This window comes from Megalobrama amblycephala, linkage group LG1 (assembly GCF_018812025.1).
Source record: "Megalobrama amblycephala isolate DHTTF-2021 linkage group LG1, ASM1881202v1, whole genome shotgun sequence".
Taxonomy (NCBI): Eukaryota; Metazoa; Chordata; class Actinopteri; order Cypriniformes; family Xenocyprididae; genus Megalobrama; species Megalobrama amblycephala.
The window spans coordinates 66,472,930-66,498,799 of record NC_063044.1 but is presented as its reverse complement, the minus strand read 5'-3'; the positions used below and the strand labels follow the sequence as shown (position 1 = coordinate 66,498,799).

Sequence of the window (25,870 nt, the reverse complement as noted above, 5' to 3'; positions counted from 1 at the left end):
GCTTATTGAAGTAATGAATACATGTTTGTTAACACATGATTATAGAAATATACCATTGCTGCATGTTGATTCAGAGTGTGCTTAATTTAAAGTACTCTCGAGTCATTTCAGCACTGGTGTAGGGACACTGAAGTCCTCGCAGGGGTCAGAGAGTCATCTCTTCACAGGTCATCTGAAGTCTTTATAAGAGGCTGGATCCAAACTGGAGCTGATGTACTCTCTAGTTACCTCAGGACGGGCATCCAGAGATAAAACAGAAAAGCAAATGGAGAATAATTAATGTAGCTGCTGTTCATAACATTACGCAAAGAGAATTGTGCATTTGATCTGATGCAAGGTATCAGATCAAATTTGATCTGTAGTACAAGGATATGAGATGCATTATGTGAATGCTTGGCTAAAGAGATGCGTCTTTAATCTAGATTTAAACTGGGTGAGCGAGTCTGAGCCCCGAACATTATCAGGATTCAGGAAGGCTATTCCACTGTTTAGGAGCCAAATGCCAAAACACTCTCCCTCCTTTAGTGGACTTAGATATCCTAGGCACAACCAGAAGTCCAGAGTTTAGTAATGTTAAAGAGTGTGAAAAATTGTATGGTGATAGAAGATCAGTTCACCCTTAAATGCATGACTGTTTCGCCAATCATTCTTACATATTCGGGTCTTTATCGACCCGGATCAATATCCCAGCTAACACAGATACGTTGTGACGACGTAACTGGACCGGACCATATTCGTTGTAGCGACATACCAAATAACGTTCTAGGGACGTAACTTTGTGATTCCCATATTCGTCGTGGCGACGTTATAGTGGTACGTCTGTGTAACGTGAGGAGTACGTCTCAACGACCAAACTGGCACGTTGTGAAAACGTAACTGGATCGGCTCATATTAGTTGAAACGACGTCCCGAATAACGTTCCAGCGACGTAACTTTGTGATTCCCATATTCGTTGTGGCAACGTTTTAGTGGCACGTTGCTGGAACGTGACAGGTACGTCCTAAAGACCAAAATACCACCTCGACCTTTATCTTAAAATCTGCTTCTCACCTTTACTCCGGGGAATGGAGATGTGATCCGTCCATGACCTTGAAATCCATACAGAACTGATAAACACTTCATTCTCTGCTATAAAACCTTATAAATTCTAAGTGTTATAGGGAATTGTGTTGCTTTGGTTAATACATTTGCAGATCAAAATATGTAGTGGAAAACCAGTATAAACCCTCATTAAATTCTGAAAGAAAATGGCTAGAAACACACTGCATCCATGAAATCATCAGCATTGTTACTTTGTACAATTACTAAGCCAATACATTTGAATATTACCATGTACCATGTATTACCACTTTACATTAACCATGTAAAGTGTTAACACATGAATTCATAAATTGAACACATTCATAGATCAAACAATACAATCAATAAATAAATGTAACCAGTGATTAATATGTTTTATTCTTTTAATTGACAAAGTGTTTTATCATTAGATGGGTATAGTTAAATAATGATTTTATCAATTATATTTATAGATACTCTTATGATTACTACTAACCATAATTTGGCACAAAAATGACAAAGATATGAAAAAGATTCAGCAGATATTTTATTACTTTATTTGCAAAAAATATATTTTAAACCATTTCCTAAGTGTCCTGTATGAGGCAGCTGCTACAAATATACTGAGGTAATGTGCTTTAATACTGCTTTACTGCCAGACAATATCACAATTACCAAAGATATACAGTCCTTGAGCTTCTCAAAAGCTAAAAAAATCCAGAAGATGACATTCATAAAGAGTAAGATATGTATAAAGAACAATATAGAGATTTTTAGCATTTCTTCAAATAGTTTGGCCCACCCAAAAATACATGTACAGTTTTTGTTCAAGAACATGAACATGCGGACTTTCTCAGGAAGAATTTGAGATCTCTCATTACCGTGTCCTCAGCTGTGTAGAACACTCTTGCCAACAGTGTTGTAGAGGTAGATGATGGAGAGCTGTGAGAGAAGAGGAAGAGGGTCTCTCAGGTTCTTCTGAGGCAAGGATAGGAGGATGTCTCTATATATTCACTTTGGATTTTGGCAAACTGGAAGCTAAAAAAAAAATGTATTGAAGTAGTTATTGTAGTCAGGTTTATTGTTTGTTAGAAAGGTATGAGGAAAGCATGTTTAACTTACATGTTCCTCCTCTTCATCCTGAGCTGCACTGTCACCTCAGTCACCACTGCCATCATCATCCTCCTCTGGCAGCTGAAAGGTTGAATTACATTGTTAGAAGTTGCATTTTTACTTTTGAAAGCAGTCTCTTCTACTTTCCAAGGCAGCATTTGATGAAAAAATACAGTAAAATAATAATATTGTGAAGTAGTTTTACTTTAATATTCTAAAATAGTTTTACTATTAACTGTTTTCTATTTTAATCTATTTTTAAAAGCAGAGTTGGGTATAACGCATTACTGTAGTCTAATTACTTTTCCTGATAACGCAGTAGTGTAACGGATTACATTTTAAATGTATGTAATTTGATTACATTTACTGATAGCAATAAAATTACGTTACTTGCGTTACAAGAAAAAAAAAAAAAAAAAAAAATAGGTAAAGTGCATTTCTAAAGAAATCACGTTTGGCGCGGATGCGTCATTATGAATCACCGGAGAACGCGTGGAGGAGGATACCCGCTCCCAAGACGAGCGCGGTCCAACCTCGCCTAAACAAGCTATATTGGATTTTTAGGCGATTTGTTCAGGATCGGGAGAGAAGGTAACTTCTGAACAATACTGTTTTCAAATGTTATTATAAATGTTTTCAGCAATTTGTTCCTGTCTTTAATGCAGTTACATACAAACATAAACACAGTTAAGATACCACACACATACATGCTACACACAGCAAGGAATGTTTAAGCTGTGTCCGAAACCGCTCACTCGTTCACTGATTCACTAATCCCTATATAGTGTATCTGTCATCTGAGTGCACTATATCTGCAAAGAGTGAATGACATGAAGTGATTGAATTCGTATGCTGACATAGACACTAACTGCGTCGGAGAGCTGGAGCTGTCACAGAAACGGCTCAACACGTGATAAAACTAGGCCTACTTTTTTCCTACATGTTATTTTATAAAATAATATTAATAATAATCTTAATGACTTTATTTTGTAATCATACATATCTGCCAGCTTTGTAGTTTAATCGATTGAATGGTTTGTCATGCTTAATATGTGTTCATAATCATTAAATAGCCTACTATTACAAAAAAAGGCAAACAAAAATAAACATTAACAAGTGTACAATATTTCATATATTTATTAGTTTATATTTCATATATTTATAAGTTATTTTTATTATGTTAGAATCTCACGCTCACAGACGTGGACGTTGAGCGCCCTCAGGCGACTGTTGATTGCATTTGAATGAATAGCTAAGATACCTATTGATGATTAACGAATATTTTTAAGTCAAGTTGCTGTTTTCATACTTCTGTAATATTTTTCAGTCAATATTAAATTACAGAAAGAACTGAGTTTCAGTTTGTTGCATATTTTTGTAGGTTTCAAAGTAACTTGAATGTAAAGTAATTAGTAATCTGATTACTTTTTAAATACAGTAATCAGTAATGTAATCAAATTACAATTTTAATGTAGTAATTTGTAGTGGATTACTTTTTTTGAGTAACTTACCCAACACTGTTTAAAAGTAAGTTATTCCTGTGATCAAAGTTGAATTTTCAGCATCATTACTCCAGTCTTCAGTCTCACATGATCCTTCAGAAATCATTCTAATATGATTTGATGCTCAAGAACACAAAAATATGAAGCAGCACATTTCAAAAGAAATGTTCGAGCATCAATTCAGCATATTAGAATGATCAAAGATCAAGTGGCACTGAAGACTAGAAAAATGATGCCGAAAATTTTCCATCAAAGGAATAAATTAAATTTTGCAACATCTTCCAAATCTCAATATCTTTGACTGGCAGTGTACATTATTACATTTAGATAATAAACAGTGCACAAATTCTCAAAGAACTTACATTTTAATGATTACTTCCCTCACTGCTGACTCCTTCAAGCTGGGGACACACTGAACGACTAGCTGAAACATTCTAAGACTGAAATCAACACACTTAAAAACTGTCTCCTCCGACTGAAGTGGATTTAAATACTTACAGATTATAAACCGACTGAACGCAACTGGCTCTGACTCGACGTGTTTGGGCAAGATCAGTTGAAAGTATCAAATTACATTTATAATCGGCCTTACAGTCGTTAAGTGTGTCCCTGGCTTTAGTCGTTGTTGCAGCCTCCTCAAAAATACATCTTTATGTACACGAAAGCAAGAAAAAAATATATATTTCATGAAGCCTAAATGAATTGTGATTATGAAGTTTTTTTTAATTTTTGATAGTATTTTGAAATCATTAAAATATCATGTATATATTGTAAGTTACAACATTATTTGTTTTTATCATGACATGAATTCATGTCGTTCCAAACATGTTAAGACTTTCGTTCATCTTCAAAACACAAATAAAGATAATTTAATGAAATCTGAAAGCTTTCTGTCCCTCCATTGACAGTCTACTAGGGGTGTAACGATACGCTCAGGTCACGATACGGTACGTATCTCGATACGGAGTTCACGGTACGATACGTATCACGATATTTTGAACAAAATGAAAACATGAAAAAAACATGAACAAATTTCAATAATTTTCCTTGTTGTACATACAAGATCACATTTCAAGGTTTAATAAAAACCTTCTGTATTCAAATTAACAGTTGAATAGGGCTGTCTGTCACTGAAAAAAAATGTTAAATTTAACATGAACTTAGAATTATGAATAGGGGCCGTTCACATATCGCGTCTAAAAACGCGTGGAAGGCGCGGCCGCACCGCTTCTCCTTCTTTCCAAAGCGCTTGCGCTCCCGTGGCGTCGGTCGTTGCTATGCAACCATGAACTGAGCTCTCCAAGAGGATCAGGATGTTTCTGCAAAGGATAAATGATTTCTAGCCCTTGCATTAGTTTTACTATGAGATATATTGATGGAGATAAGATATAAAAACCACCATGTACAGCTATGATCAGCTATGATCAGCTGTTCGGCTGAGCTTTTGATGTTTTGTTACGGAAAGGCCATAGCTGATCGGTTGATTCTTGTCACACGACCTGCGGTGCGCTTGCGGCATTCTGAAAAGTTGAGAATTGCATGCGCGCCGCGACCGCGTTGATCCCATTATGAGCGCGCCTGCCGCGCAGCTACATTTGAAAAAAAATAACTGACTTGCACGCTACCTCTTGCACAATATGTGAACGGCCCCACAGAACTTCTTAAACGTTAAACGAGAAACGTTTAAACCTGCTTGCAAGATTCAATGTGTGCCCGAAACACTTACTGAACTAAAGAGCTGACTGAGACACACCATTTATATGCGGTGACAACCGGCTTCTCTCACTCCCACCTTGCAGAGTAGGTCACGTCAGCAGCTAAACCAATAAGATTAAACTGCCGTCATATCGTAAAAGTATCGCCATCACTCTACGATGCATATCGTAACATGTTTGCATCGCGAAATATCGTACTACGATAAATCGTTACACCCCTACAGTCTACACAACTGCCACTTTGATGTTTAAAACAAAAGTTCATACAGATCGTAAATCTAATCTAATGAATATTGAGAGGTTTAGTCCAAATTTTCTGAATAAACTCGATCACTTTATATAATGAACAAATTTAATGCACAAGTGCATATTAGGGCTGCAACTAACGATTATTTCAATAATCGATTAATCTGTCGATTATTTTTACGATTAATCGATGAATCGGAGGGAAAAAACATTAATTTCCAACCTTTTATTCAAAAACAGAAATGACAGTGCAAATTCACAGTGCAAAAAAATCCTCAGAACGTGCAAAAACAGGTTGCTCTTTTAACATCCCTGAGCTGTTAAAGTAATAAAAAACAAAAAACAAATGGACTAACACAAAAAACATACACATGTATGCTTTACATCTGCCAAACATATAGGTTTTTTTTTTTTTTTTTAAATAAAGTGCACAAAAAGATGTATATTTTTGTTTAGCTTAAGATGACCAAGTGCTATAAAAAAACTTTACAATGAAATTTAAAAAGTACAAGAAACACAAATATATTTGTCAACAATAACTGATATGGGACAAAGCACAGAATAAATACATGACAACAGATCAGTGTTAATTTTGACAGAAAATTTTGATTTAGTTTTAGTCATAGTCTTTTGGATTTTCACTTTCGCGATCAAAGTGTATGCCACTGATAAGCATTGTAAATGCAGTATTACAGTATACAGGTCTCCTCTCGTGCGTCCTCCTCACTGGACGAGGCAATATCACTTTCGTTTCGCTTTCAGATATCTATTTTATAGATGCCATCAATGCTTTTATCTTTCTAGATGTAATTACCGAAATCAAAACAGTCCATAAACTATAAATCCTCACGAAAACTTCAGTCAAGCCAGTTCGCGCGTCAACCTGAGAGATCAGCCTCCTTACCTTAAAGTGTCAAATTCTCGGTTTCTGAATGGACGGTTTGGCTTGATTGACATTCGGGCATGATTTATATACCATCGATCTGTCCTAAAACATTAGAACTCTTTAACCGATGGTTTGGAGATCGCGTGATTCTCCGTTCGAGAGCGCATTTCCTGTTCTTCACATCCGCGACAAAACAGTTGATTATTTCTGAACGAAAGCGTGAAAAAACGTGAAAATGGTCTCATTTGAAAGCAAATATCAAAAGCTAAGAGATGATATAGTGTGACTGATTGAAGCAGCCCGTATCAAAAGTGCGGGGGTCGATTTCTGTCTTTTCAAAACTGCAGGGGTCCTGACAACGGCGCGCCTGTTCAGAACAACGTTCCGCTCTGCTATTTATTTATTTATTTATTTTTGCTCCGCTCTGCTTCGTGCTCAACCGCGCGTTTTTATACTCAAACATCTCCGCGTCTTATTGAGAGGCGTAATAGTCGCGCGACACAACGAATCGATAATGAAATTCGTTGCCAACTCTTTTAATAATCGAATTTTATCGATTTTATCGATTCGTTGTTGCAGCCCTAGTGCATATACAAACAAGTACAGTTGAGCTTCCATTTATGTTCGCTAATTAATGTTTATATGTGAATAAAAGTCTAAACTCAAACTGTATATTGCATTAAGCGAACAAGTCTCTTCAGAAATTTGGACTAAACTGCTCCATCCATATGGATCACTTTTACAATCTCTTTATGAACTTTTTGAAGTATCAAAGTGTTAGTTGCATGGTCTGTAAATTGAGGGAGATAACTCTCAGATTTCATTAAAATATCTTCACTTATGTTTCGAAGATGAACAACACATTCTTGCATGTTCAGAATGACATAAGGGTGAGTCATTTTTTTTTCTTTCATTTTTGTGTGAACTAACCCTTTAGGCAGGCGTACACTTTGTAAGTTTGAACACTCAGTAGTTTGTGGGCCCTTGCATACAAGTTAGTTAACCCGATAATCATGTCAAAGCAGTTGGTACATTGCACGACTGCACTACACAGCTTTTCTTTGTTTTAAAAACAGACTTAACATTTATCTATTATGGGTCATAATTAGGAGAGGATGAGCATATTAAGCTTTGTGCCATGCTGTTTATATTTATCAAGCAGTAAAAATGCCCCTTTCAACGCCCAAAATGTGGATGAGATGATGAGAGGAAGGAGATTTTGGAATGTATTTGATAGTCGAATTGATTCGAACAGTTTTAATCGAACAGATTTTAAAAAAGCTTTAATCATGCCCTTTCAATCCGAATGAAATGTCAATTGGACCCGGCCAATTCATTTCAACTAATGTGGTTACATGTGACTTTTTATTCCATCTGTGCTACTAGTCTGATTAAAGTCTGATTATTAGAGCCCATGTAAACACAGCTAATGTTGCTGCTATAGCTTCAGATTTAAAAAAGTTATAGGGTTGCCAAGCAGCCTATGTGATGTGATTGTGTATAATTTGGGACTATACAATAGCTGCATTTACATGGACCCTAATAATTAATTTGTAATCAGACTAGTTGTAGTCGAATTAAAGGGATAGTTCACCAAAAAATGAAAATTCTATCATCATTTAGTCACCCTCAGCTTGTTCCAAAGCTATATAAAATATTTTAAAGAAAGTTTTTTACCAGGCTGCTTTGGGCCAACATTGACTTCCATAGTAGAAGAAAAAAAAAAAAAAAACTATGGAAGTCAATGGTGGTTTTTAACAGAAGAAATGTATACAGCTTTGGAACAAGCTGAGGTTGAGTAAATGATGACAGAATTTTCATTTTTGGGTGAACTATCCCTTTAAGTCACATGCAACCATGTAATTCAGAATAAATTTGCCAAATCAGATTTTAAAATTTCATTCTGATTGTAAGGGGTGGTTTAAACCTTTTCTAATTTGTTCGATAGGACATGTAAACACTTGATCAGATTAAAAACTGAAATTTGAAAGTGTAAAGCATATGTAACCATTGTTGTTGAATGAATGCAGTGTAATAAATGACGGTTGTCATAAAATTTCAAAATGCTTCTGTTTAGTTTTGAGCATTTTTACTACTTGATAAATATAAGCAGCACGGCACATAGCTTCATGTTCTCTGCATCTCCTAATCAGGACCTGGAATGATAAATATAAAGTCTGCTTTTTGAAACAGAAAAGAAGCAATGACAGGATGATGGTTAATACGCACCAACAGCGGGAAAGTCTGTAATTTTGGACAGACAGTGCATTTTAAAATATCAAATCCGATTTCTAAATAAATGTACACATCACCTATATTCAGATTCATCAATCACAATGATTTCATTCTGAATTAAAGGTGCCCTAGACCTTCTTTTTAAAAGATGTAATATAAGTCTAAGGTGTCCCCTGAATGTGTCTATGAAGTTTCAGCTCAAAATACCCCATCGATTTTTTTTTAATTAATTTTTTTAACTGCCTCTTTTGGGGCATTATTTACTATGCACCGATATTTAGGTTGCGGCCCCTTTAAATTCTCCTGCTCTCCGCCCCCGAGCTGGCAACTGCCTTAAACAGCATAAACACAGTTTACACAGCTAATATAACCCTCAAAATGGATCTTTACAAGATGTTCGTCATGCATGCTGCATGCATGTTTCGAATAATGTGAGTAGAGTATTTATTTGGACGTTTACATTTATTTCTGAATGAGTTTGAGGCTGTGCTCCGTGGCTAACGGCTAATGCTACACTGTTGGAGAGTTTTATAAAGAATGAAGTTGTGTTTATGAATTATACAGACTGCAAGTGTTTAAAAATTAAAATAGCGACGGCTCTTGTCTCCGTGAATACAGTAAGAAACGATGGTAACTTTAACCACATTTAACAGTACATTAGCAACATGCTAACGAAACATTTAGAAAGACAATTTACAAATATCACTAAAAATATCATGTTATCATGGATCATGTCAGTTATTATCGCTCCATCTGCCATTTTTTGCTGTTGTTATTGCTTGCTTACCTAGTCTGATGATTCAGCTGTGCACAAATCCAGACGTTACTGGCTGCCCTTGTCTAATGCCTTTTTAATGTTGGGAACATGGGCTGGCATATGCAAATATTGGGGGCGTACACCCCGACGTGTTACGTAACAGTCGGTATTATGTTGAGATTCGCATGTTTTCCGGAGGTCTTTTAAACAAATGAGATTTATATAAAGAAGGAGGAAACAATGGAATTTGAAACTCACTGTATGTCTTTTCCATGTACTGCACTCTTGTTATTTAACTATGCCAAGATAAATTCAATGTTTGAATCTAGGGCACCTTTAAATAAAAAGTGTAAATGTATCAAATAGTAAAATTGCTGACCCCTCAAATTCAGAATTATTAACATCTCCTTGTCTCTGTGAGTAATTGAATTGTGAAATTCAACCCTGTGAATTACCTGTTTGTCCTCCTGAGCCTTTTAAAGGGTTAGTTCACCCAAAAATGAAAATTCTGTCATTTATTACTTACCCTCATGCCGTTCCACACCCGTAAGTTCTTCGTTAATCTTCAGAACACAAATTAAGATATTTTAGTTGAAATCCGATGAGGCCTCCATAGGGAGCAATGGACACTTCCTCTCTCAAGATCCATAAAGGTACTAAAAACATACTTAAATAGGTTCATATAAGTACAGTGGTTCAATATTAATATTATAAAGCGACGAGAATATTTTTGGAGCGCCAAAAAAAACAAAATAACGACTTATTTAGTGTTGGCCGATTTCAAAACACTGCTTCATGAAGCATCGGAGCATAAATGAATCAGTGTGTCGAATCATGATTCAGATCACGTGTCAAACTGCCAACGGCTGAAATCACGTGACTTTGGCGCTCTGAACAGCAGATTCCACACACTGATTCATCTGTGCTCCGAAGCTTCCTGAAGCAGTGTTTTGAAATTGGCCATCACTAAATAAGTCGTTATTTAGTTTTTTTGGCGCTCCAAAAATATTTGCGTCACTTTATAATATTAATATTGAACCACTGTACCCACATGAACCTATTTAAATATGTTTTTAGTACCTTTTATGGATCTTGAGAGAGGAAGTGTCCATTGCTCCCTATGGAGGCCTCACGGAGCCATCGGATTTCAACTAAAATATCTTAATTTGTGTTCTGAAGATTAACGAAGGTGTTACGAGTGTGGAACGACATGAGGGTAAGTAATAAATGACAGAATTTTAATTTTTGGGTGAACTAACCTTTTAACGAGAAGGCTGCTTTTATGGCTGGATGCTGATTGACACACCTTTTGACCATGTTCTCACATCCAGGACAACAAAATGATCAAGCAGACCTGAAACAAATGACCCATGATTGAAATCACTTTAAATCCATTTAATCTTACCTAAGTGATATTGGAAAAATGAGGCATAGTTGTTTACCCAGTATAACGCTGCTTCTCCTGGAACATGGTCTGCATGATGAATGATCTCTTGATCCTGGACCCCTGCAGTCCACCTGGAGATTATATGAATGATATGTGGTTGTATATAAAGGGTAATTAATGACTGAACGTTACATACATACCGATAGCAGCACTATTAGTCCAGGACCTTATATCTATTGGTACTGAACAAGTCAGAAACTAATTTAATACCCACCCCTGCTTATAATTATTGTTGTCTTGTTGTTGCTGCACAGGCTGTCTCTTCTCCAGCTGCTGAAAATAAAAAGTATGTTAGATTTATAGGAATGAATAGACTCACACATAACGTTAAACCAGTAAGTGGCGACAAACGATAATATTTTGTTATAAACAATTCTAAATCATTGATTTGGCTGCTTCATTGGCTGTCATTACAAAGAATTTAAGTAAACAAATCGTGAAGTAATTAACTGTGTCTGATTAACTGTTTTATGCAGATTTTATTGAATTTTAACGAATATAAGTGATTATTCTGCCGTTTATAGCATTAAACAGTTAAAGTTACACTTAAAATAACTAAAATAAAAATATAAAACTACGTCTCAGATTTTAACGTTGTTACCTCAGACCGCCTCACGAGGACAGCGCTCGTGCGCACATTAAACGTTATTTATTTATGAAATACATTTAGAAAACCAAAAACACTGCACTAACATTACTCATCACAAGTGATATTTAGTGTGTCACATGGGCAAAAACGATGAATAAAAGCAGATTTGTAGGGCTTACCTTTTACTCTGTGTCCGTCTGCTGGAAGTCGACCGTTACAGAGCGAAATGATGCGCATGCGCAGTACCAGTGTTGCCAACTTAGCGACTTTTCAGACCCCTTTGGCGACAATTTTTCAAAAAAGCGCCTAGCGACAAATCTAGCGACTTTTTGGACAAACCTCAGTAACTTTTCAAATGTCACCAGCACTGTCCTGTGAGCGCGAGGTCTTGCTTTCCCGCTGCCATCACACCTCTCTTAGCGTCTACTCTGTTCATTGAGTGGCTGAGAGAAGCAGCAGCACCGTTGAGTGCACGGCATCTGACAGACGTGAATGAGCGAGTACACACGAGCACACAGTGTTGCCACGGACCAAATACTATTTCTGATTCTCCTTTGATTTATATTTAAAGAATTTAGTTTGGTGGTTTTGATTTCCATTTTTCTCGTGTGCTTATTATATTACTCACTATCACAGAGCTTTAGTTCATCCAGTTTCCGAACTCTCTGAATTCATTTAATTTACAAATGTATAAAAATGTCATTCATTATATCACACGCGTTTTGTTGCCGGACAAAAAAATAAAAATGTGTATATATATATATATATATATATATATATATAAGAACAGCTTTATTTGACGTTCGGCTATATTATATTATATTATATTGTATTAAAATACAGTATGTGAGCATGGATTAGGAGAGGAAACACATTAGGCAGGCAGAATGCAACCGAGTTGATGACGTCACGAATATGCTAATTTATGCGTGACGTCATCTAGCGACATTTAGCGACTTTTTGGGCAGGCTTTAGCTACTTTCTTTTGAAAATAGTTGGCAACAGTGCGCAGTACTCAGATTCTCCTAAAGTCCGTTTGACTTGCTCGTTTAAAATTTCGTATTTGGCAAATATTTTATGAATATGTAGTAGGCTATTAGATATATCTCAAATATAATACTATGTCGATTTATTTAAAAAGCTTGAATCAATTTAATTTACTCATAATATCCAAATGCCATATTAACAAACATAATGTTGGCTTAATGCAATATCTGGAAAGTTATCAGGAGACCTATGGACCACGTCGCTACAACGTTCTCCGTGGGATTAACCAGCGACGTCTTTTGAGGACGTGCCCGCGACGTTTCTGGAACGTTAAGATTCTAAAAATGGAACATTACCACGACGTCCTCACAACATTGTCATAAAGTAATGTCACGCTGACCAAATGACGACTAACTGACGACGTCGTCACAACGTACTGTGTTTGCTGGGATCTAACTAACACAAGGATCTCTCTACCTGTCGCGATAATATAAAACTCCTCTGATATTAGAGTAACAATTACAGAAGAATAAAATAAATCGTATTTTGTTACCTTTTGAAGCTTGAAAGGACTCCGTTTGAGCAGATGTTTTATGCCATCATCACTGTCCTCGTCAGAGCTCATTTCCCAGTAAATTCAGAAAATAATGGGCTAGTATGATTGAGGTCACGAATATAAGCCCATTCGCGATCTCAAACATATTCTCAAAACTATATAATTTTCAACATCTTCAAAATCAATATTTCGATCACTAACAGCTTCACCAGATCCATCCAGTAACAGTTACAGTCATATTTGATTGCGTTCAGTACTTGCTTTGCAGTAAATCGCTGAGCCATTTCATGTTTTTCTTATTATTTCGTTTTCTGTCTGAATGAGTCGTCACTTTAGCATTGTGTATCAGACATTGCCACCTTGTGGAATGAAGGTGAATTGCACTTATTCCGTCATCTAAGATTCAATTACTGTTGTTCAGAAAAAAATATACGTACACTCATACACACCTCGGGTCGTTTGCGACCCTATACAATTTAAAAATTAAATAAATACAAAAATAGGCATTCTTTTATAATTTCATGATTTTTTTCTTGTTACATTCTTTATAATGAATTGATTGAGGAATACCAAGAAGGTTGATGTCTAACTTTAAAAAATTAACGAGGAGGAGGGTAGTGAATGACGTGAATGACGAGGTATGCATTTAAGGGTTAAATATATGGGAGCTAAACCATTTAGAGCCTTATTAGCAATACTTTATAATCGATATGGAACTTAATAGGTAACCAGTGTAGAGATGATAAAATTGGTGATATATGATCATATTTTCTTGACCTGGTAAGAACTCTAGCAGCTGCATTTTGTACTAATTGTAGCTTGTTTATTGAGGAAGCAGGACAACCAGCTAAATAATGCATTACAGTAATCTAGTCGAGACGTCATGAAAGCATGAACTAACTTTTCTGCATCAGAAATAGATAACATATTCCGTATATTAGCAATGTTTCTGAGGTGGAAGAAGGCTGTTTTTGTAACACATGAAATATGATTTTCAAAGGACAAGTTGTGGTCTAATATAACACCCAGGTCTTTTAACTGTCAAGGATGGAGTAACAGTACATCCTTCAAAATGCAGATTGTAGTCCGAGAGATTCTGTGTTCTACACGAGTTTGACTTCTGACTGGCTGTTGTCAGTCTTTATCTGATGCCGTTGGATAGTTTTTTGTGTTAGTCCACCAAGATCCAATCAAAATGTGGACATCATTTTGATTGTTACACACAGACGGGCCCGGCCATAAACTGGTTCCATGCTGTTCCCTACAATATAAATATAAGACAGAAAAACATACAGGGGCATTTTTGTAATAGACTTCATTACTTTTAGTCAGTTGTTGGTCTGCATCATGAAGTGCAGGTCAGAGCAGGTGCATTAAATGTGTTAATCATAAATTATAGCACCAAATTAATGTGTAAAATTGACAGCCTTAATTGTAATATACACATCTATGATATATACAGCATACCACATCTCACCGCCATCTTCTTCCAGACTAAAGGAATGATGTATATGTATGGTTAAAACTGATTGGTCCACACAGTTGTCAGCAGGAAGCTCCTTTCACCAATGAGAAACCCAGTAAGGGATTGGAATGTGAGGAGCTCCTCATCACCTGTCCACTTCTTAAAATAAAAGACTGGAAATAGTGACATGTATGGAAAGCCATTGGGGTGGATCGTATAGGAATATGAAGCCAGAATCTACAGTTGCTCTGCAGACCATCTCGGCACCTCAAGACTTTGAGAGGGATTTTTCACAGAGGCGACAGAATCTACAACACAGACAGCGAGCATGTGAGGAAAATGTGTTGAAGTCATTCAGACCTGAGTGATTTTGTGTGCTTTTGTATGTTAGTTTGTATGATTGTTTCGATGTTTTGACTGATAACTGTTACTGAATGCCTCATATTATTAAATATACTCTAAAATATACTGCTATATACTTTACATTGAACATATAAGCCACGTGAGATATTTTAAATCATATAGATAAATATGAATATAGTTTGACACTGGAAACAGTTGCTTTGTGATGCTCTTATTTTTAAAGGTTTTATGATCATTGTTAGTTCACGTACATACAAAACTAACATGTTAATGATCTAATTACTTTGAGATTAATGTTATCATAAAATCCAACTATATATAGATTTATATGGACAAGTAATGCTGCTTTAGTGGTTGAAAATGAATTAGTCATTAGTGTTTGTTTCTGTATTATTTGTTGTATACATGTCATATTGTGAGAAATAACAGTATTGTCTTTCAGTAGCTGTTTTATAGTGTTTTAGCATATATCCTGACACAAATAATGTATGTCTAACAGCAAACACATTAGCTAAAACCTCTTTATTTCATGCCAATAGTTCCTGTTTTCACCTCATTTATTATGCTGATGTCTTCAGATCTGCTGTAAATTGACTCTTAAAGCTCATTTCATTGCTGTCAACAGACTGGGGGGATTTGTTGTTTACAAATATGTACATTTATTTCTGTACATTTATTTATTCATACCATTAAAATATAAAACATATTCAGTCAAGAGCTGAAAGTGATTTTCTTTGTCTTTTGTTCTTTGATTAACATGACAGACAGCAGCAGGAATATTGGACTGCTGTCCCTTTAAGAGTTTATGAACGGTGTTCTACGGACCCAATGCTGTTAGACACAACATGGGTTCACTTTCTGAGCTACTTAACGATTCAGAACTGACTGTGTTTATCTGAACACTCGCCAAGATTACCTGTGGTGCTGGTTTTTGACAGACTTTCGTATTTGACAATTTAAGCGCAGTAAGCCACTTATGTTGGTACTTGTGACTCTGTTTGACTTCTTTCTCTGTTTGAGACTGAGCGTGGCTTATTCGCTTCACTTATATAGCTCAGTGGTGCACGTGCTTTTGGTGTGAGTGCGAAACCTGGAGGAATGACTAAAATTATGCACAATTCATGCACTATTTAACTGGAACGAATGAGACGAGTGAGAGAGAGGAGGCGCCCACGTGGTCACCGTTCTGTGCAGATCATGAGGGAAATTGATTCCGATCCCTGGCCGATCAGTTGGTGCATCTCTACCCATATTATCAACAAAAATACATAAACCATGCACCTTCAAATGACTTGCGTGATTTAACCTGGTCTCTGTCGGCTTTTATTTTTTAACCAGGTTTCCCTAAGGCAAAGGAAACTGCTCATTCTAAAATCACAGTCAAATGCCATTTTAGCAGCTAATTCATCTTATTGTTGATTGAGAGGACATTAGTCAACGTGATCACCGGCAGTGGAGGTTTATTTCCTCTGCATTTGACCCGCTGTTTCACACCACCTCTGGATCCCCTTTTTTTAAAATTTGTTCTTAGACGATAAGCCTTATATCCTTTATGGCCTCTAGAAATTGTCCTCAACAGAGCCGCGATACACCATAGATAACAGGTCCTCCCTCGTGTATATCAGCCTCTTGCTCCCCGTCAGCTGCACACAGTTAGACAGGCCGACTGTCAGGCACAGAAGCAGTACTAGCTTAAGAATTTCCATTTCATATGTTACACAAACATTTCTTCGAATTTTACTCAAATTCCAACCTAGATCAGACTCAAAACTTTAAAAATAAGATAAATCGGCGCGTTATACTCCTCAAGGCTGATTTATACTTCTGCATCGAGAGTATGACGTAGCTACGGCGTAGGCTGTGTGTACCATGCATGGCCTACGACGTAGCCTGACGTGCACCTCTTCAAAAATGTAACAACATGTCTATCCTATGCGGACCAAAAACGTGGTAATAATAATAATTCCTTATATTTATATAGCGCTTTTCTGGACACTCAAAGCACTTTATATATTGAAGGGGGAATCTCCTCAACCACCACCATTGTGCAGCATCCACCTGGTGATTGGTCTGCTAGAACCCCTCCCTCAGGTCAAAAAACTGCCGGCGGAGCAATCGGAGAAGAGCGAGTGTTTGCAACTTCCATAAGAATGAACAAACGCTCTGTTTCAGAGGACACATGCAGTCAAACTGCAACTAAAGCCGTTGCCTATTTGCTGCTTCCTTTTATATCTCTGAATGACTATATCTCCGGTGCATACTAAAATGGGTCATATGAGCCGTTAAAATTGATTCAAGAACGTGCATGTATTGCATGGACAGAGCAAGAACACAATGTAAGTGTTTAAAATGCATATGCATTGTTCACTTGCCCTCATTTGCTTGCTTGTTAAACTGAATGTACGAGGCAAACTGTCTGCTTAAATAACAACACTGAAGAATTATCTTTAGACTAGTCACATAGAACAAGTTTTTGAGGTTAAAATTGCTGCCAAGAACCGGGCCTGCATTAATGGAGATTTTCAGGGACAGATAAATTTAAAAAGAATCAAAATGATCATAATATTTTATGGCAGTTTTCTGCTATTATATTAGGGCTCACTTTTATGTCATTTCACTTCATATTTCTCTCTTTTAATTGTTTTGATGTACTGTAAACTAAACTTTTTTCTTTCGTTTCAGACCTGATGGACGAGAGCGAGGAGAGTGAAGAACTGAGTTGCTCAAAGACTAAAAAGTCATTTTTAAAGGAAAGAAGAGCCAAGAAATCTACAACCTGCACTCAGTGTGGAAAGAGTTTCTCAAGGAAGTATAGTCTAAAGATTGAGGATGAGGATTCACACCGGAGAGAAACCATTCACCTGCATACAGTGTGGGAAGAGCTTCACACAATCAGCAAACCTTAATGTTCACATGAGGATCCACACCGGAGAGAAACCGTTCACCTGCATACAGTGTGGGAAGAGTTTTCCATACAAAGGAAATTTTGAGTATCACATGAGGATCCACACTGGAGAGAAGCCGTTCACATGTGATCAGTGTGGAAAAACATTTATTGGGTCAATAAACCTGAAGGCACACCTGACAGTTCATACGAAGGAGAAGCCACATTCATGTTCTGTGTGTGGAAAGAGATTTTCACTGCTGCAAAGTTTACAGAGACATCAGAAAATACACACTGGTTTGAGAGAGTTCATGTGCTTTGAGTGCGAGAAGACTTTTACTACAGCCAGCCTTTTAAAACGTCACCAAAGAATTCACACTGGAGAAAAACCTTACATGTGTTTACACTGTGACAAGAGATTCAGTCTGTCAGCACATCTGAAAACACATGAGATGATTCACACTGGAGAAAAACCTTACAAGTGTTCACACTGTGAAAAGAGATTCAGTTGTTCATCATCTCTGAAGGCACATGAGAGGATCCACACTGGAGAAAAACCTTACAAGTGTTCACACTGTGACAAGAGATTCAGATTTTCGTCATCTCTGAAGGCACATGAGAGGACCCACACTGGAGAAAAACCTTACAAGTGTTCACACTGTGACAAGAGATGCAGTTTTTCATCAAATCTGAAAAGACATGAGATGATCCACACTGGAAAGAAGCCGCACACGTATGATCAGTGTGGAAAGAGTTTCTCTTGTAAAAGTCACCTGAAGATACACATGAAGGTCCATGCAGTGGACTTTTCCATGACTTTTAGGCCTAACGTTCCATGAAATGTTTGTGTACACATGTAAAATAAGAATAAAAATCCGTGTTCAAATGTGAAATCACAGCTTATCTTAACTAATTAATGACAAGATATGTGGAGTAAGGACAAACACATGCATCTGTACATCTTCCGCTGAAAGCTGTGTTAAACTGAAATCAGAAATATTTATTGTTCATCTTACATCATGTCAGTTGTTGACACTTGTTTGTTTTTCACAGAACTCCCAGAAAGCATCTGGAAGGAGAGGACGGAGAGAACACCAGTGATCCTGCAGAATGAACTTCATGATACTGAGGAACAAAGAGGTTTGTGTTTATTCTTCATTCCTCATTCATTCATGCTGAACAACATGCTGATGATCACTAGATTTACATTGTTTCGTGATCAAACTAGTGATTTATAACACACATCATCTTAATGACTTAAAAAAGGGCTTTTCACACTGCGCTTAACCCCGGGTTATCGCCGTTCTAAACAGCTTTTAAGCACAGGTCAAGGAGCGTTTCACACTTGTAATTTAGATGCGGGGTTAGCACTGCTTTTTACCTGGGGTTATGAAATCCTGCTGTTGGGCAAAACCCAATTAATTAATCAAAAGTGTAACTTAAATTACACTTTTTAAGAACCATCATTCTTACCTTTAAAGTGAAACGGTATCTTATGAATACCCCAGATTAATTGTCAACCCTGGGTATAGTATGACCGTGAAACGTGAATAAAGATAACCCAGGATTCTGTTTAACAGGGGTTTAGATTGACCCAGGATTAACTATTTAAAGTGCGAAAAGCCTAAATTGATCATAATCATGACACAGCAGTTGTCGATCAGATTTGATGGGATTAATATGACTATTGAACTCATCAGTGATCTTGACTTTGAGCTTCACTTTTCATTTCACATTTGTCTCTCATTTAAAATCTCACATGATTTATTGTTTCTTTTAGACCTGATGAACGTGAACAAGAAAGGAAAAACAGAAGCCAAAACATCTGTCCCCTGAAGTGGATCAGTGAAATCACATCTGCCTTCTCATTCTGAAGAAACACCATTTAACTGTGATCAGTGCGGTGAACAGTTTCATTGAGCATCACTCCTGAAATGAGAAGCTTCATTCGTAATATTACAGCAGAAAAGACACGGCGGTGTGTGTTTCAGTGCAGGAAGTCCTTTACTACAGATGATGAAATTGATAGAGCACCAGAAAACTGACACTGAAAAAAAAAACTTTAAGGCAAAGTTCAGGAGTGCAGTGAGGACCATCTCGCTGAAGAAGAAGCCATACTTTTAATAGACATGAGTCTGAAATAATTTTTTAACTCATTCTTCATTGTTTTTGATTAGAACATCTTGTTTCTCTTCCACTTCTACTCATCTATGCAAATTAATTTCTTATTTGTGTACATTAATTAATTCACACACACATTCTTTTCACAATAGCCTACATTATCGTTTCAAAGCAGCTTTACAGAAAATGCATGCATCTACATTACAATTTAGAGTGATATATGTTTTCAGAGGTGAAATTACAGTTAGCTAATAATGTAATAATTTAAACAATGTATTGATTTAAGGGAGAAACAATGTGCTTATTGAAATAATGAATACATGTTTATAAACAAATTACAGAAAAATATACCATTGGTGCATGTTGATTCAGAGTCCTCTGGAGTCATTTCGTCACAGGTGTAGGGACATCTGAAGTCCTCGCAGGGGTCAGAGTCATCTCTTCACAGGTCATCTGAAGTCTTTATAAGAGGCTGGATCAAAACTGGAGCTGATGTACTTTCTAGTTACCTCAGGGCGGGCATCCCGGGATAAAACCAAAAAGCAAACAGTGAACAGTATTTTTATTTATCGCCAATGTATCAAAAATACAAGTTCATATCAAAAATGTAAAAGTTACGTACAATGAAATAATAATAAAGGTTAACAGTATTTTGGTGATAGCCTGCCGTTGGCGGCCGATGACGTCACCGCTCGCGCGCTTTCTCTTTCCTCATTCAGTTTCAGCGTCGAGTCTACTGAGGTGAGCAGTTCACGGTATTTATCATATTTACACGACTATCAAACACACTTTATACAGTTTGATTACGCGGCATTTGTGATACGATATGTATCACGATTCAGTAGGGGTGGGTGATATGGCAAAAAATATCATATCACGATTTTTTTCAGGAAAATCATGATTCACAATTTTTATCACGATTCTTCGTGCAAGTGACTGAGCATTACAACCAAACTAATTTCCCTATTTTAAAAACAAAGCCTTACAAAATAACAAAATATAAAATAAAATTAAAAATGGCAGACATTTAGGCCAAAGTGGTGATGATAAAAATCTCTGTCATTATTTTTTATCTGTTATTTTTCATTATTTATTATTATTTTTCTTTGTTATTAAAAAAGAAGAAAAACATAGGCAACACATTATACAAATGAAATTAATAAAATGATTTATTTTTTTCAGCTACAGTAGATGTATTTAACAGTAGCATTTAAGTAAAAATATAACACTAGACTTCACTGTAGAAATTAATAAAGATATTTTATTCTTAATAAAGATTTTTTAGAATATTAAAGTTCTCAGTCAAAAGCAGTGGTTGATTTTCTCTTTAAGGATAGTTAACACCATAATTTACTCTGTCAAGTTGTTCTAAACCCTAATGAGTTTTTTTCTTCTGTTAAAAATAAAAGTTATTTTGAAGAATGTGGGTAACCAGACAGTTGCTGGTCCATAGTGACTATGTTTTTCCTACCATGGAAGTCAATAGAGACCAGCAACTGTTTGATTAACCCACATTCCCAATATATAACCCAAAATATTTTATTTTATATTCTGCACAAGAAAAAAATTAATACAGTTTTGAAACAACATTACCGTGAACTATCCCTTTAAGGACAAGCGGCCGCATGGTTAATATTAGGCTGCTCCGTCACTTTAAGACCTGCACGTTTCTCTCAAAGGTTTACTTTCACTTTAGATATAATCAACTGTGTTTATGTAAACTTTGTGCGTATCTGACAGTATTAGAGCAATCAGACTCTAAAGATAACTTAGTAATCAGGCGCCGTTTGACAGGCTTTTAGTGCCTGTGCGCTTTGGGTGAACGCGCTCTGAAAAACGCATGTCAGAACAGCGCATCAGCTCGCGAAAGAAAAGTTAGGCACATGAAATAATGAACTTTTGTGGATTGAAGGGTCCCGCGAATATTACTCTACTGCTGCGTTAAAATGTGATGTGAATGTATGTCGCGTTGAAGAGTATGCTGAGACGGAGGCGCTGGAACTACAACTGATAGAGTAACACGATACTACGATATTTCTTCATAAGCAGATCGTGGAGACATTTTAATCGTCCACGATCAAAAAACATTAAATCGCACACCCCTACGATACAGGGGTTACGATACGATATATTGTGATATATTGCGATATTGTAAGAAAGGTGATATATTGTGTTTGTTTGTTTGTTTGTTTGTTTTTAGAAAGATCTAATTTTAGAAAAAAGAACACAACCATATGCATAAAACCTGACAAGCAACTTTATTTTATTAAATCAATACAGTATCATTTGCATTTATATCACTAATCACTATTTTGTGCAATCTAAGTAAAGGGAAAATAGTAAAGTGACTGCAGGATTCTTTAGGTGTATATGTTTTAAAGGTTCACAGTATAGCAGTTTTTAATTTCTAAACTATTTAACAACTAGTGCATAGTCCACTTCATGACTGAATGTCTGTTTTTTTATATTTAATACTGTAAAGCTGCTTGCTTTAAAGTCTATTGTATAAAGTGCTATTTAAAGTGCTGGAGAGTTGGTGCAACCATATCCACATCGCTATGATCAGATGTTTTATTTCTGCGGCCACTGCTGTCAATTTCGTTGTGTTTATTTGTTACTGAGAGGAATGTTAAGATTCAATGCATTTCCCGAGTATTGGATTTTAACATGGCCTATTTTGCAAACAAAATGACTCTTGTCGATTTCCTTAGTGGCTTCTTTTTAGCTGAAGCCAAAATGAATCCACACTTCAGCTCTGTATACCGCCGGAGTGGAATCATTCTATTGTCTTGTGAGCTGGGTTTGCTAATGCTAACACTAGCGATGCACGCACCTTCACCTTGCGCTTCTCCGGCTCCGCGTCAGTTTATGTCAGATAATACTGACTTCTAGCGGTTCAGTTTTATAGAGTCTGTGGTTTCAACTGTACACAAAGCCACGAATCTTGGATGCAAATAAATAAATATATAAATATCGGTACAGTGTTTTTGAGAATCGATACAGTATCGCCAAACATAATATCGCGATATTCATGTGTATCGATATTTTCTTACACCCCTACTTTAGAGATGGTCAGACATTGTAAAAAAAATAAAAACATTAATTGCCAAAATAAGCAGTAGATGGCGGTAAAGGAGCACATATTAGCATCTTATGTCATTTTACATTTTAACTACTAAATTAATGCTATGCCTGATTATTTGACTATATTTTGATTATAAACTAAGTATTACTCCGCTGATGTTGGTAAAGCTATTTCAGTAATCCAAAAAGTGACATATGGTGAACGCGCATAGAGAGAATTGCCACTTTCATATGGATTACATGAGCAGAGAGTATTTCTTTTCATTTTGAATTGGTTTGCTTAAAAGTAGACATTGCAAGCTGTATACGCTAGATAAATTTTTCATCCGCTGTTGTCAGGAAAAATGCAAGTGATCGTGCGTCTGTCATGAAACAACTTCCACACTCCACACAAACACTGTATAAATATGTGCTGAGAGCGCTTTCCTCTCACATATTCCATTTTAATGGTTTTATTAAATTTTAATAATTAAAAAGCATGTTCAATTCATTTAATTCATAAAAACAACCATTTTAATAAGAAAATACACAACACAGAATTTTTCACAAATTCTGTGTTGTGTATTTTCTTGTAATTAAATGAACATGCAGAACATGCATGATTTATATTTAAACAATTTTCATATTTAATATTTTTTATTCATATTTAAATAGTTTAAATACTTTTGCGGCATAATATTCAAACACACTAGTCTATATCACGATTTGATTTAGCTGTACTGACCTACTCTTTATATATTCATCAAAAATTTTACAAATTCTGTGATATTCCGCATTATACAGTAAATTCTGTTTCCATCCGCATTAGATATCTGCTGATATTCAGTAATACAATACAGGTGCTGGTCATATAATTAGAATATCATCAAAAAGTTAATTTATTTCACTAATTCCATTAAAAAAGTGAAACTTGTATATTATATTCATTCATTACACACAGACTGATATATTTCAAATGTTTATTTCTTTTAATTTTGATGATTATAACTGACAACTAAGGAAAATCCCAAATTCAGTATCTCAGAAAATTTGAATATTGTGAAAAGGTTCAATATTGAAGACACCTGGTGCCACACTCTAATCAGCTAATTAACTCAAAACACCTGCAAAGGCCTTTAAATGGTCTCTCAGTCTAGTTCTGTAGGCTACACAATCATGGGGAAGACTGCTGACTTGACAGTTGTCCAAAAGACGACCATTGACACCTTGCACAAGGAGGGCAAGACACAAAAGGTCATTGCAAAAGAGGCTGGCTGTTCACAGAGCTCTGTGTCCAAGCACATTAATAGAGAGGCTAAAGGCTAAAAGACAAAAAGGACTGGACTGCTGCTGAGTGGTTCAAAGTTATGTTCTCTGTTGAAAGTAAATTTTGCATTTCCTTTGGAAATCAGGGTCTCAGAGTCTGGAGGAAGAGAGGAGAGGCACACAATCCGCGTTGCTTGAGGTCCAGTGTAAAGTTTTCACAGTCAGTGATGGTTTGGGGTGCCATGTCATCTGCTGTTGTTGGTCCACTGTGTTTTCTGAGGTCCAAGGTCAATGCAGCCGTATACCAGGAAGTTTTAGAGCACTTCATGCTTCCTGCTGCTGACCAACTTTATGGAGATGCAGATTTCATTTTCCAACAGGACTTGGCACCTGCACACAGTGCCAAAGCTACCAGTACCTGGTTTAAGGACCATGGTATCCCTGTTCTTAATTGGCCAGCAAACTCACCTGACCTTAACCCCATAGAAAATCTATGGGGTATTGTGAAGAGGAAGATGCGATATGCCAGACCCAACAATACAGAAGAGCTGAAGGCCACTATCAGAGCAACCTGGGCTCTCATAACACCTGAGCAGTGCCACAGACTGATCGACTCCATGCCACGCCGCATTGCTGCAGTAATTCAGGCAAAAGGAGCCCCAGCTAAGTATTGAGTGCTGTACATGCTCATACTTTTCATGTTCATACTTTTCAGTTAGCCAAGATTTCTAAAAATCCTTTCTTTGTATTGGTCTTAAGTAATATTCTAATTTTCTGAGATACTGGATTTGGGATTTTCCGTAGTTGTCAGTTATAATCATCAAAATTAAAAGAAATAAACATTTGAAATATATCAGTCTGTGTGTAATGAATGAATATAATATACAAGTTTCACTTTTTGAATGGAATTACTGAAATAAATCAACTTTTTGATGTTATTCAAATTATGCATTATGCATGTTGATCCAGATGATTGCATCTTCCGAAATCCTCGCAGGAGTTGGCACAGTCTTCTTAAGAGGCTGGATCCAAACTGAAGCTGATGTCCTCTCTAGTCACCCGTCCCGAGGCAAAACAGAAAAGCAAATGGAGAGTAATTAGCGTAGCTGCTGTTCATAACATTAAGCAAAGATAATCATGTGCAATTGATCTGATATGAGATGCATTATGTGAATGCTTGGCTAAAGAGATGCGTTTTTAATCTAGATTTAAACTGGGTGAGCGAGTCTGAGCCCCGAACATTATCAGGAAGGCTATTCCAGAGTTTTGGAGCCAAATGTGCAAACGCTCTCCCTCCTTTAGTGGACTTAGATATCCTAGGTACAACCAGAAGTCCAGAGTTTTGTAATCTTAAAGAGCGTGAAGGATTGTAGGGCAATAGAAGATCGGTTAAGTACACAGGAGCTAAACCATTTAGAGCCTTATAGGTCATTAGCAATACTTTATAATCGATACGGAACTTAATGGGTAACCAGTGTAGAGATGATAAAATTGGTGATATATGATCATACTGTATTTTCTTGACCTGGTAAGAACTCTAGCAGCTGCATTTTGTACTATTGGAGCTTGTTTATTGAGGAAGCAGGACAACCAGCTAATAATGCATTACAGTAATC

At 36.4% G+C, this 25,870-nt stretch overlaps 1 long non-coding RNA gene and 1 pseudogene across 1 annotated transcript; one reads left to right on the top strand and one right to left on the bottom strand.

Moving 5' to 3' along the window:
• LOC125273889 overlaps positions 1 to 20,273 on the top strand; it is a 37,884-nt pseudogene extending 17,611 nt beyond the window's left edge.
• Positions 1,594 to 12,260, bottom strand: LOC125280504. The gene is made up of 7 exons (XR_007187632.1): positions 11,729 to 12,260; positions 11,175 to 11,233; positions 10,956 to 11,031; positions 10,773 to 10,867; positions 9,969 to 9,986; positions 2,182 to 2,253; positions 1,594 to 2,097 (listed from the first exon to the last, which is right to left on the bottom strand). It is a non-coding gene; the product is annotated as an uncharacterized LOC125280504 (long non-coding RNA).
• Positions 20,274 to 25,870: the final 5,597 nt, after the last annotated feature.